Genomic DNA, 18228 nt, shown 5'->3' on the forward strand with positions numbered 1-18228 from the left:
AACCGAAGGTAATTACACGATCTGCAGCGAGTAAGCTAAGTTCCGAGATCGGCGCCGGGTGTGCGTTCTGTGTCAATCGAGTTGATCCTGTCGAGCTGTTTTAAGGAAATCTGCTTGAAGCAGCAGGACACTGTTGGAATGTCAGGACATTGAGGTACATTGAATGTCAAAAATCAGTAATTTTCACATACTGTTTGACTGTATCTCAATACACTGTACTGTGATAGTTTCTGTCATCGCAATGCTATGTTGACTATTAAAATAAAAAGATTTACAAAAAAAAGGCTCTGGACAATATAGATTGAGACCGCTTGAGTAGATGTTTCCATCTTCACAGAATTTGATATTAAACAGGTGAACATTTCAAGGGATTTACAGAAGATTCTGTTTGCTTCCAGGATGAACTCTCTAGTCTTAAGGTTTTGCTGAAGATTTTCAGAACATGGCGGCTTTGGGAGTCGATGTACTTTCCCCGAATTTGGCCGCAAAAACTTCTGTTTGCCTTTCCTTCCTTCGCGCTGATTCACAAATTATTATTGAAAATTTAGCAGTACAAGGCTCAAAATGGGGTAGTCTTCCTGTTGTGGCACAGGAGAATGTGGTTACCTCTACCGAGGAAATTGGTCCTTAAACTTGCGTAGGTTTTTCTATATTGGTCTCTTCCCTCAGAGGTCATGCAATCCTCAACGTCCTCTACAGCTCACCCTGCTGGCCTGGAGGTTGAACGGTTAGGTCTAGCAAAGCAGGGTTTCAAACCAAAAATTATGGATGTGGTGAAAGGGTCAAATAGGTCTTTTACTCTTAAATCATACTCTAGACATTGGAGCATATTTGATACTTGGTGTTGTTTGCACAATCTGTCCTCTTATTCATGTGCTTTCTTAGACATATTTCAGGTTCTTCTAAAAGGTTTTGAGAAGGACATATTTTTGGCTTTTCTTAAGCTTCAATGTGTAGCTATCAAGGCCTTTCATAGCGTTGAGCATCTCATTAAGGAAGTGGAACCTCTTCTTTGGGGAATGTTCTATTTCTCATCCTCTCTCTTGTCTGTCTGTATCACCATGGGATCTGCCATTTTAATAACATTAGCCCACGGGGTCGAGGGATTCGCATCCTAGGTCGAGTGCACTCAATATGCAATCATTCAGCTCAGAGTACTCACTTCAAGTTTCAAGTTTCAAAACTTTATTCGGATTAATAATAATCCATAAAAGCGCAAAATACAGTAAGCATTGCAAATACACAATATTAGGATATTTACAAAATAAAAACAGCAATCCATGCAAACTTTAAGACATAGTTAATCGGGCACGAACCACAGTTTTTAAAAAGGAGCTCGTACGAAAAACAAGTTCATGATCATCCAGGGTCAATATCATCGAAAATGCAAGGTCCAAGCTGATTGGTTTCAGTTTTTTAAAATACGGGGTTAAAAACCATTTAATATATTTAATATAAAATTTGCAAAAGAATAAAAAGTGTAAAATTGTTTGGTCACTCCGACAATCGCAGGGGCATGGCTCGGCAAATTGATCTTTATAGTTCCGTAACGGAAAACTAAGAGCATATTTGATAGTACCTGCCCTAAGACGGAATATAAGGCCACGCTCCCAATGGCTCATTGGAAGAGTTAAATAACTAGGTGTGGGGTAAGTTAAAAGATTGCGAGCTAGATATCTAGAAACACTAGGTTTCATGGACCCTCACGCGACCCTTTCATCACTGAACAACGTATAAAGAGCTTGTTTAAGTTCAGACTTGGATGGTAGCTGGGTAGTGGTAGGATTAGAAAAAACATTTTGAAAATTCACACTGCGAAGAGCACTCAGCACCCCAGAGAGCCAAGGAATGACCATGCCTCTCTCACAACGTAAGCAATCCTCAATGATGTCCCTAGTCAATTTGGCGGCAGGGTTTTTCTAGATCGCCAGCCAAAAACGAGCAGGGCGGGCGCGAATAAAGTCCCCTATAAAATGCAACCCCAATTCCTTATGGCATATGTAGTGTGGGGAGGAAATGGGGGCACAGAGGAGTTTCCTGCAAAATCTATTTTCCTCAGCAAGTATGTGTGAACATCTGGCGGTTCCCCAGACCTCAGCTCCGTATGTTGCAACCGGGACGCATTGGGCCTTATATATTTTTAAGGTGGCGGCCAGTGCGCCGGTCTTTTTAGGGCGGGGAAGGCTCAGGATTGAGTTAATGGCCTTTGAGAACCTACCCCTGGAGTGGGCAATATGCCCACTCCAGGAGTTGTTCGCAGCAAAGACCACTCCCAAATACGGGAAACTACTAGTAGACCCCAGTCTCTCTGTCCCCACTACAATGCTACAAATATGTCGTTTCTTCGGGCCACAGGACATAACAAAAGATTTTTTAAAATTGGTCTTTAAGTCTAGGGAGTCCATATGGTCAACAAAACCATTCACTAGAATGCGTAATCCATTAGGGGTGCGGCCCATAAGGACCGCATCGTCTGCATATAGCAGAGCGGGGAGGTAATTGCCATTTATTTTGGGGACATCACCATTTAGGGAAACCAGATACTTATGTAGCCCATTAATATAAATAATAAATAAAAGAGGGGCTAGGACACAGCCCTGTCTAACCCATCTATGGACTCTTACCGTCTCAGTCACCTCACCCCCTTGGCCAATCCTAATACAGGCCTTCAGATCACTATGCAGATAGGCCAGGAAATGGACCAAAGATTCATCCAGGCCATATTTCAGTAAGGCCCTCCAAAGCATCGACCTGTTAACGAGGTCAAAGGCGGTAGATAAGTCCATAAAAGCAAGGTAAATTGGGGATTTACGTGCTACAGTATATTTACCCAAGATAAGGTTGAGATTAAGACACTGCTCTGCCGGGCCAACCTTATTGCGGAAGCCCAGCTGGCAACTCTCCAAGATATGGTTATCCTCAGCCCAGGTCAAGATTTTGTTATACAGCACTCTGCCTAAAATTTTTAGGGTGTTGTCGATAAGGGAGATAGGCCTATAACATGATAGTTGGGACCGATCTCCCTTTTTGAAAATAGGCACTATTATGCTCGATGACCAAGTTGGTGGTGGAGAGGTAAGAGTTAAATTTTTAAAAACATTCAACAAAAGAGGGCCCCACAAATCAGGGTAAGCTTTAATGATGTCAATAGGAAGGCCATCCGAGCCTGGGGCCTTATTCCCAGCGCTCTGGGTGATAGCTTCTTCCACCTCCGATAATGATATTTCTACCCACGGAGGGTGGTTAAATGTTGGAGTAGCTATTGCTGAGAGCGGGGCGGCATAAATCTAAGAGAAATGGTCCACCCAGGCAGCTCCAGAAATGGTGCAGTCCATTGGAGTCAAGAGCTGACCTGAACAGCGCAAATCTTTGACCGCGGCCCAAAAGATGTTCCCCCTTCCGCGATCAGCGGTTTGTGCTAACACCTCCCAGCGCTCTTCCAGGATCTCCTCCTTCCTTCTACTAATGGCCAATTTATATCGAATCCTAGCATTTTTCACGTCGGTCGAGTTCCTCGGGCAGGAAGATAAAACACGCCGCAGGTCACGGTTGGCCAGAGAACACTCATGGTCAAACCATCTCTTGTCCACCGTGACTCTGCGCGGCGGGGTCATGAGCTGGGCTCAAAGAGCTGAGCAAATCTTTACAAAAGCCTCAACTGCCTCAGGGTTCGGATTTAGATCAGACAGACATGAGAGGAAAAGGGGTAAGTTATCACTAACCTGAGTCTGAAAAGTCCCCATAACATTAATGCCCCTCCATTTTAATCTAAGATTGTTTGAGCATATGGAGACGTTCCTAGCTCCACATTCCTTGTTATATACTGGGCGGTGGATTGCTTTTAGGCAGACCTTAATGGGGTTGTGATCCCCTTGAGGAATGGGAATTACTATAGCCTTGCTGATGCGATCGGCCAACCCTGGAGAAATGAAAATGTAGTCAATTATTGATGAGCAATCTCTACCTCTAAATGTGGGCACTAGGGGGGCTGTTGGAAGACAGTTAGCCATCATGTCCATGGCATTCTCCAGATTATGTGAGTTCAAAAAGGAAATTAATTCCACACCCCTTTGGCACCCAGGGGCCAGGTTACATTCCCCCATATGTGGACTAACTGCAGTAAGTCTAGCATTAAAATCACCTCCCAACACAAGGCCGCTAGTATCATCAAAGTCATGCCTAGATTCCAGAGTGGTAATAAAGTTAAAAAGATTTATAAAATGTATATTTGGTGATGAACTAAAATCGTTATTATAGAAATTGACCAGGAAAAAACTTATTTTCTGGTTGACTAATACAGCCTGGAAATTCTGGTTGTTCGTTGGTATAACCCTGGTAGTGCCTCCGACAGAAATATTAACCCAGATAGATAAGCCTCCCGAGGGACGGCCCATCCTGGAGTTGCAAAAATGTTGTGACAAAGGAACCCATTGACATATAGATCTGTAGTGGCCCACGTCTCCTGTAACATGATTATATCGTGACTCTGAATAAAACTAAGCCACCCAGGGTCGCGAAGCCTCTGTTGAAGGCCTGCTACATTCCAACTTAAAACATTTAGGGTACCTACTTTTGACACAACTCTCCCTAGGTGATTGTCTAAGCTATTTTGAGTAACGGGTACTAGTGCTAGGGGAAGAGCAGGAGTGGCCTCAATCTGTAACGGGACTGGAGGTTAGGCACTCATTCTTGGTTGTCAGTCAGGAACATCTAAGTCAGACAGAGCTAAGAAGCGATTAACCAAAGGAAGGGGCATGGGCACACAAGCGTTAGTAATGGGTTTGTAAAAATAACCAAGGGTGAACATGCATATATTCGTCTTTAAACCCGGCAATAACTCACGGGTTCTCATTAGAGACTGAACAGTGTGTGGTCTACAAAAATGTATGGCAATACAATCGCCTGTGATGTTTTTAACAGATTCACCCACCCATCCCACTCTACGCACTATTAGGATTTCGTGTAATCTGGCCGGATCAAACCCTTTGTGTTTCCTCAGCCAATCCACGCATTTGTTACGAAGATCCACCCATGACTCCTTCTTCGCACCTGACAAGCAAGGAACTCCAGCCAAAACTATCACATAGGGATAGGAGGCAGGGGGAAGATTCAAAGTCTCGGTTTTAGGAAAAGTCTTTGGCGGCATTGCAACTATGGGGAATTGTCTTACTTCGGGGTCCGATATTTGAGGGGGAACAATCGCAGAAGAATGTTGCGATAGGCTACTAGATGGACACTGGGTCCTATTATTAGCATCAACTGTCCCAAGACCCATGTTAACGGAATCCCCCGGCATACAAGTGGTTGTAATTAGAGGATTACGGTTATCAACCGGTGGATCAGAAACTGACTCCCGGGTTAACAATTGCTCCATGCGTGTGAGTCTTTCCTGTAAAGAGGAAAGGTTTTTATCGAATAAGGCCTTAGAGTGGCTAACTATTGCTCTCAAGCCCGACTCCAAGGCTACCATAATGTCGTCCTTACTTTGGGAGCTAATAATATTATCAGTTTGAGTGCCAGCAGACACGGTATTTGGAGCAGCTAGCATTTTTTGGGGAGCAGTACTAAGGCCTTCAGAACAGCAGTGAGAATTAGATTTAATGTTGGGGCCCCTTTTGCGTTTGGCCGACGGACCGCTAGATTTAGACTCTATAGGTTTTTTGGAATTGCGTGATCTAGTGCGAGCTTTTTGGCCACATGGGATAGTAACAGCGGGTAAATCCGGAATTACTAATGGGGAGGGTTGGGGAGAAGATGCCACAGACATAGAAGGTGGGGTAGGTGACACAGAGAGGCGATGATGTAAAATGTCTCCCTGTGTGAAGGCTTCCAAAGAAGAGCGCCGTTGAGCCGTTATTAGATCTAGAGATAAACGCCGCTGTTCATATTTGCACAATTTACAACACCCCCGGAGACACATATACACAGCGAGTCAATGTGGCAGACACCCGGATATATAAGAGTCACCTGGGGTATTAGGTTGCCGGAGACAGCAAGACCAAGGGGGGTGACCCGGCCCGGCCTCTTCTGGCCCCGGACGGCCACAGACGGCCCGCCCTTTGCCTGGGCTTAGCCCGGCGCCGCCCGCGCGCGTCCCGCGACGCTGAGGGGGCTTCTCCCTTTTCTGCGCCTCCGGGCGCGCGGATAGCGTCACTTGGCTGCTAAGCAGCCTGGGAGCTGTAGTCTCCCCCTGCGTGCGCCGCGCGATGAAATGTAGTAGCGGCAGGGGAGACAAACAGCGTTAGGGCCCCAGGAGCGGCAGTAATGCAGGTAAGGTCAACAAGTCCCCAGGACCGGCAAAGACAGCACTGGTAGTGATCCCTGCTCCTCCAAGGGAGCCTCTCCCGTTTCTGCGCCTCCGGGCGCGCGGATAGGGTCACTTGGCCGCTAAGCAGCCTGGGAGCTGTAGTCTCCCCCTGCGTGCGCCGCGCGATGAAATGTAGCAGCGGCAGGGGAGACAAACAGCGTTAGGGCCCCAGGAGCGGCAGTAATGCAGGTAAGGTCAACAAGTCCCTAGGACCGGCAAAGACAGCACTGGTAGTGATCCCCGCTCCTCCGAGGGAGCCTCTCCCTTTTCTGCACCTCCGGGCGTGCGGATAGCGTCACTTGGCTGCTAAGCAGCCTGGGAGCTGTAGTCTCCCCCTGCGTGCGCCGCGCGATGAAATGTAGTGGCGGCAGGGGAGACAAACAGCGTTAGGGCCCCAGGAGCAGCAGTAATGCAGGTAAGGTCAACAAGTCCCCAGGACCGGCAAAGACAGCACTGGTAGTGATCCCCGCTCCTCCGAGGGAGCCTCTCCCTTTTCTGCGCCTCCGGGTGCGCGGATAGCGTCACTTGGCCGCTAAGCAGCCTGGGAGCTGTAGTCTCCCCCTGCGTGCGCCGCGCGATGAAATGTAGCGGCGGCAGGGGAGACAAACAGCGTTAGGGCCCCAGGAGCGGCAGTAATGCAGGTAAGGTCAACAAGTCCCCAGGACCGGCAAAGACAGCACTGGTACTCGCTTAAGTGTTAGTAGCACGTCGTCTATAGACCTACCCACTCCTACCGGGCCCGGGTAGTAGAGTGGTTAGAGTCTGCAACGTATTTAGACACACCGAGCGCTTCCAGGAGGCGGGGAGTGTGTGTTTGGAAGATTAATGCATGGGATGCTAACCCACCCGGCGGCCATGTTGGAAGGAGGGTATTCGGTGTGTCTCAGGTTTGCCGGCCATATTGGAAGGAGGTCGTTCGGCTCGTCTAAGATTCGGCGGCCATGATGGAGTAGTGTTGCATGTCACTGCTTAAGGTGCCAATAAGGAAGTAATGGTGGTCACAATGTAAGGAGTCTGATTACGTGTGATTTCAGCGTTCATAATCAAAAGACAACAGTGGATTCACTAAGTGGTACCTGCAAAATACTGCCCGCTTGGTATACTCTGTCAAGGGATGTGTAATACTGGAGGACAAGACATAGCAGCCTGGTTCGAATATCATAATGTGCCCTCGTCTTAATCAGTGAGTAATGAGTATTTACACATTCCCGTAAATGAGTAGAGGAATGGATATTTGCAGTGGTAAGTCATACCCTCAGCGCACTCCAAGGTATTTCGTCATTCAATCCTTGGGTGTGTGAGGATAGATGGTGTATCCATCTCTGTTCCTTGAGAAAGAGGGCATGTTTAGTGATCTTAGCGAAAGACTCTAGGACGTACCTGGCTTGGTAGTTCGGGTTGGACTGTTCCCATGAGGCACGGGGTCAACACTGATTTGCATATGGCCAGGTCTAAACTGGGGTGGCATGGTGAGCAAAAGGATGATGGTTTTAACCCAGATCTCTTGACTGGGGGTGAATGTTTTGATTTCTTCTGCATTCTGTCCATCAATTGTGTGTCTTTTGCTTTCTCGCCCTAAGTGCGCCAGGTATGCCCAGATGTGGGTCCTGGGCTCACTGTGCCACTGGAATCAAGCTATCCTGGCTGAAGAGGGGTGAAACCTTGAAACCGGTCCAAGGATGCTTGTTTCCAGTCCAGGGAGGACCTGGCTTGGCAGTTCGGGCTGGACTGTTCCCATGAGGCACAGGGTCAATTCTGATTTGAATATGGCCAGGTCTAAACTGGGGTGGCATGGTGAGCAAAAGAATGATGGATTTAACCCAGATCTCCTGACTGGGGGTGAATGTTTTGATTTGTTCTGCATTCCGTCCATCAATTGTGTGTCTTTTACTTTCTTGCCCTAAGTACACCAGGTATGCCCAGACGTGGGTCCTGGGCTCACTGCAACACTGGAATCAAGCTATCCTGCCTGAAGAGGGGTGAAACCCCGAAATCGGTCCTAGGATGCATGTTTCCTGTTCAGGGAGGACCTGGCTTGGCAGTTTGGGTTGGACTGTTCCCATGACGCAGAGCGTCAAGACTGATTTGCATATCGCAAGGTCTAAACTGGGCTGGCATGGTGAGCAAAAGAATGATCGATTTAACCCAGATCTCCTGACTGGGGGTGAATGTTTTGATTTGTTCTGCATTCCGTCCATCAATTGTGTGTCTTTTACTTTCTTGCCCTAAGTACACCAGGTATGCCCAGACGTGGGTCCTGGGCTCACTGCAACACTGGAATCAAGCTATCCTGCCTGAAGAGGGGTGAAACCCCGAAATCGGTCCTAGGATGCATGTTTCCTGTTCAGGGAGGACCTGGCTTGGCAGTTTGGGTTGGACTGTTCCCATGACGTAGAGCGTCAAGACTGATTTGCATATCGCAAGGTCTAAACTGGGCTGGCATGGTGAGCAAAAGAATGATCGATTTAACCCAGATCTCCTGACTGGGGGTGAATGTTTTGATTTGTTCTGCATTCCGTCCATCAAGGGGTCCTTTGCTTTCTCACCCTAAGTGGCCAGGTATGCCCAGACGTGGGTGCTGGGCTCACTGTGCCACTGGAATCAAGCTATCCTGGCTGAAGAAGGGTGAAACCCCAAAACCGGTCCTAGGATGCTTGTTTCGGTCCAGGGAGGACCTGGCTTGGCAGTTCGGGCTGGACTGTTCCCATGACCCGGAGGGTCAAGACTGATTTGCATATGGCCAGGTCTAAACTGGGGTGGCATGGTGAGCAAACGAATGATGGATTTAACCCAGATCTCTTGACAGAGGGTGAATGTTTTGATTTGTTCTGCGTTCTGTCCATCAATTGTTTGTCTTTTGTTTTCTCGCCCTAAGTGCGCCAGGTATGCACAGAGGTGAGTTGTGGGCTCACTGTGCCACTGGAATCAAGCTATCCTGGCTGAAGAGGGGTGAAACCACAAAACCGATCCTATGATGCTTGTTTCCGGTCCAGGAAGGACCTGGCTTGGCAGTTTGGGCTGGACTTTTCCCATGAGGCACAGGGTCAAGACTGATTTGAATATGGCCAGGTATGAACTGGTGTGGCATGGTGAGTAAAAGAATGATGAATTTAACCCAGATTTCTTGACTGGGGTTGAATGTTTTGATTTGTTCTGCATTCCGTCCATCAATTGTGTGTCTTTTGCTTTCTCTCCCTAAGTGTACCAGGTGTGCCCAAACGTGTGTCCTGGGCTCACTTTGGCACTGGAATCAAGGTATCCTGACTGAAGAGGGGTGAAACCCCGAAACTGGTCCAAGGATGCTTGTTTCCGGTCCAGGGAGGACCTGGCTTGGCAGTTCGGGCTGGACTGTTCCCATGAGGCACAGGGTCAATTCTGATTTGCATATGGCCAGGTCTAAACTGGGGTGGCATGGTGAGGTAAAGAATGATGGATTTAACCCAAATCTCTTGACTTGTGTTGAATGTTTTGATTTGTTCTGCAATCCATCTATCAACTGTGTGTCTTTTGTTTTCTCGCCCTAAGTGCGCCAAGTATGCCCAGACGTGGGTCCTGGGCTCACTGTGCCACTGGAATCAAGCTATCCTGGCTGAAGAGGTTTGAATCCCCGATATCGGTCCAAGGATGCTTGTTTCCATTCCAAGGAGGACCTGGCTTGGCAGTTCGGGCTGGACTGTTCCCATGAGGCACAGGGTCAATTCTGATTTGCATATGGCCAGGTCTAAACTGGGGTGGCATGGTGAGCAAAAGAATGATGGATTTAACCCAGATCTCCTGACTGGGGGTGAATGTTTTGATTTGTTCTGCATTCCGTCCATCAATTGTGTGTCTTTTGCTTTCTTGCCCTAAGTGCGCCAGGTATGCCCAGACGTGGGTCCTGGGCTCACTATGCCACTGGAAACAAGCTATCCTGGCTGAAGAAGGGTGAAACCCCGAAAATAGTCCTAAGATGCTTGTTTCCGGTCCAGGGAGGACCTGGCTTGGCAGTTCGGGCTGGACTGCTCCCATGAGGCACTGGGTCAAGACTGAATTGCATATGACCAGGTCTAAACTGGGGTGGCATGGTGAGCAAAAGAATGACGGATTTAACCCAGATCTCTTGACTGAGGGTGAATGTTTTGATTTGTTGTGCATTCCGTCCATCAATTGTGTTTCTTTTGCTTTCTCGCCCTAAGTGCGCCAGGTATGCCCAGATGTGGGTCCTGGGCTCACTGTGCCACTGGAATCAAGCTATCCTGGCTGAAGAAGGGTGAATCCCCGAAACCTGGTCCTAAGATGCTTGTTTCCGGTCCAGGGAGGACCTGGCTTGGCAGTTCGGGCTGGACTGCTCCCATGAGGCACTGGGTCAAGACTGAATTGCATATGACCAGGTCTAAACTGGGGTGGCATGGTGAGCAAAAGAATGATGGATTTAACCCAGATCTCTTGACTGAGGGTGAATGTTTTGATTTGTTGTGCATTCCGTCCATCAATTGTGTGTCTTTTGCTTTCTCGCCCTAAGTGCGCCAGGTATGCCCAGATGTGGGTCCTGGGCTCACTGTGCCGCTGGAATCAAGCTATCCTGGCTGAAGAAGGGTGAATCCCCGAAACCTGGTCCTAAGATGCTTGTTTCCGGTCCAGGGAGGACCTGGCTTGGCAGTTCGGGCTGGACTGTTCCCATGAGGCACAGGATCAATTTTGATTTGCATATGGCCAGGTCTAAACTGGGGTGGCATGGTGAGCAAAAGAATGATGGATTTAACCCAGATCTCTTGACTGGGGGTGAATGTTTTCATTCCTTCTGCATTCCGTCCATCAATTGTGTGTCTTTTACTTTCATGCCCTAAGTACGCCAGGTGTGCACAGACGTGGGTCCTGGGCTCACTGCGACACTGGAATCAAGCTATCCTGCCTGAAGAGGGGGGAAACACCGAAATCGGTCCTAGGATGCTTGTTTCCTGTTCAGGGAGGACCTGGCTTGGCAGTTCGGGCTGGACTGTTCCCATGACACAGAGCGTCAAGACTGATTTGCATATGGCCAGGTCTAAACTGGGGTGGCATGCTGAGCAAAAGAAGGATGGATTTAACCCAGATCTCCTGACTGGGGGTGAATATTTTGATTTGTTCTGCATTCAGTCCATCAATTGTGTGTCTTTTGGTTTCTCACCATAAGTGTGCCAGGTATGCCCACACGTGGTTCCTGGGCTCACTGTGCCACTGGAATCAAGCTATCCGGGCTGAAGATGGGTGAAACCCCGAAACCGGTCCTAAGATGCTTGTTTCCGGTCCAGGGAGTACCTGGCTTGGCAGTTCGGGCTGAACAGTTCCCATGAGGCACAGGGTCAAGACCAATTTGCATATGGCCAGGTCTGAACTGGGGTGGAATGGTGAGCAAAATAATGATGGATTTAACCCAGATCTCTTGACTGAGGGTGAATGTTTTGATTTGTTCTGCATTACATCCATCAACTGTGTGTCTTTTGCTTTCTCGCGCTAAGTGCACCAGGTATGCCCAGACGTGGGTCCTGGGCTCACTGTGCCACTGGAATCATGCTATCTTGGCTGAAGAGGTTTGAAACCCCGAAATCGGTCCAAGGATGCTTGTTTCCAGTCCAAAGAGGACCTGGCTTGGCAGTTTGGGCTGGACTGTTCCCATGAGGCACAGGGTCAATTCTGATTTGCATATGCCCAGGTCTAAACTGGGGTGGCATGGTGAGCAAAAGAATGATGGATTTAACCCAGATCTCCTGACTGGGGGTGAATGTTTTGATTTGTTCTGCATTCCGTCCATCAATTGTGTGTCTTTTGCTTTCTCGCCCTAAGTGCGCCAGGTATGCCCAGACGTAGGTCCTGGGCTCACTGTGCCACTGGAAACAAGCTATCCTGGCGGAAGAGGCGTGAAACCCTGAAAACGGTCCTAAGATGCTTGTTTCCGGTCCAGGGAGGACCTGGCTTGGCAGTTCGGGCTGGACTGCTCCCATGAGGTACAGGGTCAAGACTGAATTGCATATGACCAGGTCTAAACTGGGGTGGCATGGTGAGCAAAAGAATGACGGATTTAACCCAGATCTCTTGACTGAGGGTGAATGTTTTGATTTGTTGTGCATTCCGTCCATCAATTGTGTTTCTTTTGCTTTCTCGCCCTAAGTGCGCCAGGTATGCCCAGATGTGGGTCCTGGGCTCACTGTGCCACTGGAATCAAGCTATCCTGGCTGAAGAAGGGTGAATCCCCGAAACCTGGTCCTAAGATGCTTGTTTCCGGTCCAGGGAGGACCTGGCTTGGCAGTTCGGGCTGGACTGTTCCCATGAGGCACAGGATCAATTCTGATTTGCATATGGCCAGGTCTAAACTGGGGTGGCATGGTGAGCAAAAGAATGATGGATTTAACCCAGATCTCCTGACTGGGGGTGAATGTTTTGATTTCTTCTACATTCCGTCCATCAATTGTGTGTCTTTTGCTTTCTCGCCCTAAGTGCGCCAGGTATGCCCAGATGTGGGTCCTGGGCTCACTGCGACACTGGAATCAAGCTATCCTGCCTGAAGAGGGGTGAAACCCCGAAATCCGTCCTAGGATGCTTGTTTCCTGTTCAGGGATTACCTGGCTTGGCAGTTCGGGCTGGACTGTTCACATGACGCAGAGCGTCAAGACTGATTTGCATATGGCCAGGTCTAAACTGGGTGGCATGGTGAGCATAAGAATGATGGATTTAACCCAGATCTCCTGACTGGGGGTAAATGTTTTGATTTGTTCTGCGTTCTGTCCATCAATTGTTTGTCTTTTGTTTTCTCGGCCTAAGTGCGCCAGGTATGCACAGAGGTGGGTCGTGGGCTCACTGTGCCACTGGAATCAAGCTATCCTGGCTGAAGAGGTTTAAAACCCCGAAACCGGTCCAAGGATGCTTGCTTCCAGTCCAAGGAGGATCTGGCTTGGCAGTTCGGGCTGGACTGTTCCCATGAGGCACAGGGCACTTCTGATTTGCATATGGCCAGGTCTAAACTGGGGTGGCATGGTGAGCAAAAGAATGATGGATTTAACCCACATCTCCTGACTGGGGGTGAATGTTGTGATTTCTTCCGCATTCCGTCCATCAATTGTGTGTTTTTTGTTTTCTTGCCCTAAGTGCGGCAGGTATGCACAGACGTGGGTCCTGGGCTCACTATGCCACTGGAATCAAGCTATCCTGGCTGAAGAGGGGTGAAACCCAGAAACTGGTCCAAGGATGCTTGTTTCCGGTCCAGGGAGGACCTGGCTTGGCAGTTCGGGCTGGACTATTCCCATGAGCCACAGGGTCAAGACTTATTTGCATATGGCCAGGTCTGAACTGGGGTGGCATCGTAAGCAAAATAATGATGGATTTAACCCAGAACTCTTGACTGGGGGTGAATGTTTTCATTTCTTCTGCATTCCGTCCATCAATTGTATGTCTTTTACTTTCTTGCCCTAAGTACGCCAGGTAGGCCCAGACGTGGGTCCTGGGCTCACTGCGACACTGGAATCAAGCTATCCTGCCTGAAGAGGGGTGAAACCCCGAAATCGGTCCTAGGATGCTTGTTTCCTGTTCAGGGAGGAGGTGGCTTGGCAGTTCGGCTGGACTGGTCCCATGATGCAGAGCGTCAAGACTGATTTGCATATGGCCAGGTCTAAACTGGGCTGGCATGGTGAGCAAAAGAATGATGGATTTAACCCAGATCTCCTGACTGGGGGTGCATGTTTTGATTTTTTCTGCATTCCGTCCATCAAGGGGTCCTTTGCTTTCTCGCCCTAAGTGGCCAGGTATGCCCAGACGTGGGTCCTGGGCTCACTGTGCCACTGGAATCAAGCTATCCTGGCTGAAGAGGGGTGAAACCCCGAAATCGGTCCTAGGATGCTTGTTTCCGGTCCAGGGAGTACCTGGCTTGGCAGTTCGGGCTGAACAGTTCCCTTGAGGCACAGGGTCATGACTGATTTGCATATGGCCAGATCTGAACTGTGGTGGCATGGTGAGCAAAATAATGATGGATTTAACCCAGATATCTTGACTGAGGGTGAATGTTTTGATTTGTTCTGCATTACATCCATCAATTGTGTGTCTTTTGCTTTCTCGTCCTAAGTGCGCCAAGTATGCCCAGACGTGGGTCCTGGGCTCACTGTGCCACTGGAATCAAGCTATCGTGGCTGAAGAGGTTTGAAGCCCCGAAATCGGTCCAAGGATGCTTGTTTCCAGTCCAAAGAGGACCTGGCTTGGCAGTTTGGGCTGGACTGTTCCCATGAGGCACAGGGTCAATTCTGATTTGCATATGCCCAGGTCTAAACTGGGGTGGCATGGTGAGCAAAAGAATGATGGATTTAACCCAGATCTCCTGACTGGGGGTGAATGTTTTGATTTGTTCTGCATTCCGTCCATCAATTGTGTGTCTTTTGCTTTCTCGCCCTAAGTGCGCCAGGTATGCCCAGACGTAGGTCCTGGGCTCACTGTGCCACTGGAAACAAGCTATCCTGGCGGAAGAAGGGTGAAACCCTGAAAACGGTCCTAAGATGCTTGTTTCCGGTCCAGGGAGGACCTGGCTTGGCAGTTCGGGCTGGACTGCTCCCATGAGGTACAGGGTCAAGACTGAATTGCATATGATCAGGTCTAAACTGGGGTGGCATGGTGAGCAAAAGAATGACGGATTTAACCCAGATCTCTTGACTGAGGGTGAATGTTTTGATTTGTTGTGCATTCCGTCCATCAATTGTGTTTCTTTTGCTTTCTCGCCCTAAGTGCGCCAGGTATGCCCAGATGTGGGTCCTGGGCTCACTGTGCCACTGGAATCAAGCTATCCTGGCTGAAGAAGGGTGAATCCCCGAAACCGGTCCTAAGATGCTTGTTTCCGGTCCATGGACGACCTGGCTTGCCAGTTTGGGCTGGATTGTTCCCATGAGGCACAGGATCAATTCTGATTTGCATATGGCCAGGTCTAAACTGGGGTGGCATGGTGAGCAAAAGAATGATGGATTTAACCCAGATCTCCTGACTGGGGGTGAATGTTTTGATTTGTTCTGCATTCCGTCCATAAATTGTGTGTCTTTTGCTTTCTCGCCCTAAGTGCGCCAGGTATGCCCAGATGTGGGTCCTGGGCTCACTGTGCCACTGGAATTAAGCTATCCTGCCTGAAGAGGGGTGAAACCCCGAAACTGGTGCTAGGATGCTTGTTTCCAGTCCAGGGAAGACCTGGCTTGGCAGTTCGGGCTGGACTGTTCCCATGAGGCACAGGGTCAAGACTGATTTGTATATGGCTAGGTCTGAGCTTGGGTGGCATGGTGAGCAAAAGAATGATGGATTTAACCCAGATCTCTTGACTGGGGGTGAATGTTTTCATTTCTTCTGCATTCTGTCCATCAATTGTGGGTCTTTTACTTTCTTGCCCCAAGTACGCCAGGTATGCCCAGACATGGGTCCTGGGCTCACTGCGACACTGGAATCAAGCTATCCTGCCTGAAGAGGGGTGAAACCCTGAAATCGGTCCTAGGATGCTTGTTTCCTGTTCAGGGAGGACCTGGCTTGGCAGTTCGGGCTGGACTGTTCCCATGACGCAGAGCGTCAAGACTGATTTGCATATGGCCAGGTCTAAACTGGTCTGGCATGGTGAGCAAAAGAATGATGGATTTAACCCAGATCTCCTGACTGGGGGTGAATGTTCTGATTTGTTCTGCATTCCGTCCATCAAGAGGTCCTTTGCTTTCTCGCCCTAAGTGGCCAGGTATGCCCAGACGTGGGGCATGGGCTCACTGTGCCACTGGAATCAAGCTATCCTGGCTGAAGAAGGGTGAAACCCCAAAACCAGTCCTAGGATGCTTGTTTGCGGTCCAGGGAGGACCTGGCTTGGCAGTTCAGGCTGGACTGTTTCCATGAGGCACAGGTTCAAGACTCATTTGCATATGGCCAGGTCTGAGCTGGGGTGGCATGGTGAGCAAAAGAATGATGGATTTAACCCAGATCTCTTGACTGGGGGTGAATGTTTTCATTCCTTCTGCATTCCGTCCATCAATTGTGTGTCTTTTACTTTCATGCCCTAAGTACGCCAGGTGTGCACAGACGTGGGTCCTGGGCTCACTGCGACACTGGAATCAAGCTATCCTGCCTGAAGAGGGGGGAAACACCGAAATCGGTCCTAGGGTGCTTGTTTCCTGTTCAGGGAGGACCTGGCTTGGCAGTTCGGGCTGGACTGTTCCCATGACACAGAGCGTCAAGACTGATTTGCATATGGCCAGGTCTAAACTGGGGTGGCATGCTGAGCAAAAGAAGGATGGATTTAACCCAGATCTCCTGACTGGGGGTGAATATTTTGATTTGTTCTGCATTCAGTCCATCAATTGTGTGTCTTTTGGTTTCTCACCATAAGTGTGCCAGGTATGCCCACACGTGGTTCCTGGGCTCACTGTGCCACTGGAATCAAGCTATCCAGGCTGAAGATGGGTGAAACCCCGAAACAGGTCCTAAGATGCTTGTTTCCGGTCCAGGGAGTACCTGGCTTGGCAGTTCGGGCTGAACAGTTCCCATGAGGCACAGGGTCAAGACCAATTTGCATATGGCCAGGTCTGAACTGGGGTGGAATGGTGAGCAAAATAATGATGGATTTAACCCAGATCTCTTGACTGAGGGTGAATGTTTTGATTTGTTCTGCATTACATCCATCAACTGTGTGTCTTTTGCTTTCTCGCCCTAAGTGCGCCAGGTATGCCCAGATGTGGGTCCTGGGCTCACTGTGCCGCTGGAATCAAGCTATCCTGGCTGAAGAAGGGTGAATCCCCGAAACCTGGTCCTAAGATGCTTGTTTCCGGTCCAGGGAGGACCTGGCTTGGCAGTTCGGGCTGGACTGTTCCCATGAGGCACAGGATCAATTCTGATTTGCATATGGCCAGGTCTAAACTGGGGTGGCATGGTGAGCAAAAGAATGATGGATTTAACCCAGATCTCTTGACTGGGGGTGAATGTTTTCATTCCTTCTGCATTCCGTCCATCAATTGTGTGTCTTTTACTTTCATGCCCTAAGTACGCCAGGTGTGCACAGACGTGGGTCCTGGGCTCACTGCGACACTGGAATCAAGCTATCCTGCCTGAAGAGGGGGGAAACACCGAAATCGGTCCTAGGATGCTTGTTTCCTGTTCAGGGAGGACCTGGCTTGGCAGTTCGGGCTGGACTGTTCCCATGACACAGAGCGTCAAGACTGATTTGCATATGGCCAGGTCTAAACTGGGGTGGCATGCTGAGCAAAAGAAGGATGGATTTAACCCAGATCTCCTGACTGGGGGTGAATATTTTGATTTGTTCTGCATTCAGTCCATCAATTGTGTGTCTTTTGGTTTCTCACCATAAGTGTGCCAGGTATGCCCACACGTGGTTCCTGGGCTCACTGTGCCACTGGAATCAAGCTATCCGGGCTGAAGATGGGTGAAACCCCGAAACCGGTCCTAAGATGCTTGTTTCCGGTCCAGGGAGTACCTGGCTTGGCAGTTCGGGCTGAACAGTTCCCATGAGGCACAGGGTCAAGACCAATTTGCATATGGCCAGGTCTGAACTGGGGTGGAATGGTGAGCAAAATAATGATGGATTTAACCCAGATCTCTTGACTGAGGGTGAATGTTTTGATTTGTTCTGCATTACATCCATCAACTGTGTGTCTTTTGCTTTCTCGCGCTAAGTGCACCAGGTATGCCCAGACGTGGGTCCTGGGCTCACTGTGCCACTGGAATCATGCTATCTTGGCTGAAGAGGTTTGAAACCCCGAAATCGGTCCAAGGATGCTTGTTTCCAGTCCAAAGAGGACCTGGCTTGGCAGTTTGGGCTGGACTGTTCCCATGAGGCACAGGGTCAATTCTGATTTGCATATGCCCAGGTCTAAACTGGGGTGGCATGGTGAGCAAAAGAATGATGGATTTAACCCAGATCTCCTGACTGGGGGTGAATGTTTTGATTTGTT

The sequence above is a fragment of the Triturus cristatus genome, chromosome 5_1 (genome assembly GCF_964204655.1).
Source record: "Triturus cristatus chromosome 5_1, aTriCri1.1, whole genome shotgun sequence".
In the NCBI taxonomy this organism is placed as follows: Eukaryota; Metazoa; Chordata; class Amphibia; order Caudata; family Salamandridae; genus Triturus; species Triturus cristatus.